Here is a 1,621-nt window from a genome sequence, read left to right as displayed (position 1 = left end):
TGCTTCCATAATGTCTACCTTCTAATGTTTCATATGTGTAAGCACATTGTCCTCCTCCTGACCACATTCTAAAACTATGTGCAAATTGTTCCTTCCACAAACTGTCACTTCCTTGGCCCTTTATTTATAATGACTGTTATACTCTCTCTCTTTCCGCCACAGTATAAAAAAGCCTAGCACACCTCATGATTGGACTAAGAAATTCCTGTCATTTAGTTGGAAATGATTTTCCCATTATCCCCAAAAACTCCTCACTGTGTCTAAGAACGCTTTTTTTCACAGGACAATACAGATCAGATTGACTTGAAAGGTCCTTTCACGCGACTACAGAATGCCTCTCATTCCACTAAAAGATACGCCTTTGCCTACAATAGCCTAGGACTAGACTATGAGTCCCAATGTAGAAAGACAACAAGTCCACAGATATGCCTGTTTATTTAAACATCTGTATTATCATCAGCGTGTGACTGTAAAGGCGGGACCTCGCGCTCTCTGTAACGCGCTCCATTGGCAACATCAGTTAAATGTCGTTGGTTCAATCCCTCGCGGATATTGTTTTTATTCCCATTTGTAACTGGGAAATACTGTCGCTGCAATACATATGTCTTAATCAAGCTAGTGGTTATTGACGTAAATGGCAGTGTTATAATGTTTCATGTACTGCAAATGTCACCACATAATGCGCTCTTAATTAGATTTGGTTGAAATACATTACAGTCACCCGATGAAAAAGTGTGCAAAGAGCATTAAAGAAACAAAAGGTTCATAACAGTAACAGGACATATCGAATTGTTTCAGTCCTCCACAGAGATTGCCAATGTATTAATGGAAATTCTAAAATATCTGCCCAACTGCCGTGACATTGCCTCACCGCAATGTCGTGACTCGGATTCCAACCGAGGTTGCTGCGGCCACAACGCAGAGTACTAACCACTATACGATCACGGCGAGCTACTTAGGCTGCTACAATGTGACGTTCCACCTCTATCATAAGCTGTACTCCATCTGTGATGTCATGACTCATGTTTGAATTAAAGGTTGGTTGTGATGTTATCCATGAGAATAAGTGGACACCTGATCCCCAGTCACTTATTTAAGATCTCAATAATCAAGTCAGAATCCAAATGAAAGTCATCAAAGTGGAGCCAATTAGAAATAATATAGTTACACAAACCTGGCAATGGTGCGGCAGCCAGGGCCGATAATGGCCCGTCAGCCTGAGAGCAGGAAAGTGTGAGAGCAGTGATGGTCTTGTGAGAGTTTACAGCTGTTATTGACCCTGTCCCCTTCCATTGCAGAGTTTTCTCCCTATAAGAAGTGCAGAGGCTCCCTCCGGGGTGCTAATAGTACATTTATTTTGTTGCGCTGGAGAAGTGCTCTTCACCAATTGCACGTGCCAAATCACCCAAAGGCCACCACCATAAAATTCAGGCATTCATGTTCATGCGTCCTCCATGTTATGTCCTTATAAAGGGATGCATGTTCATGATGACTCCATGTCACACCTGCATACAAGGATGCATGTTCATGCCACCTCGTTCTCTTGGCTTCATACAGGGATTTTATCTCCACCCTGTCTCACCCTCATGCAGGGATGCATGACCAATGCTCCTTCCCTTCT

This window comes from Ambystoma mexicanum (assembly GCF_040938575.1).
Source record: "Ambystoma mexicanum isolate Mex_15411 chromosome 12 unlocalized genomic scaffold, UKY_AmexF1_1 Mex_chr12_unloc.1, whole genome shotgun sequence".
Classification (NCBI taxonomy): domain Eukaryota; kingdom Metazoa; phylum Chordata; class Amphibia; order Caudata; family Ambystomatidae; genus Ambystoma; species Ambystoma mexicanum.
This window is presented reverse-complemented; position numbering follows the sequence as displayed.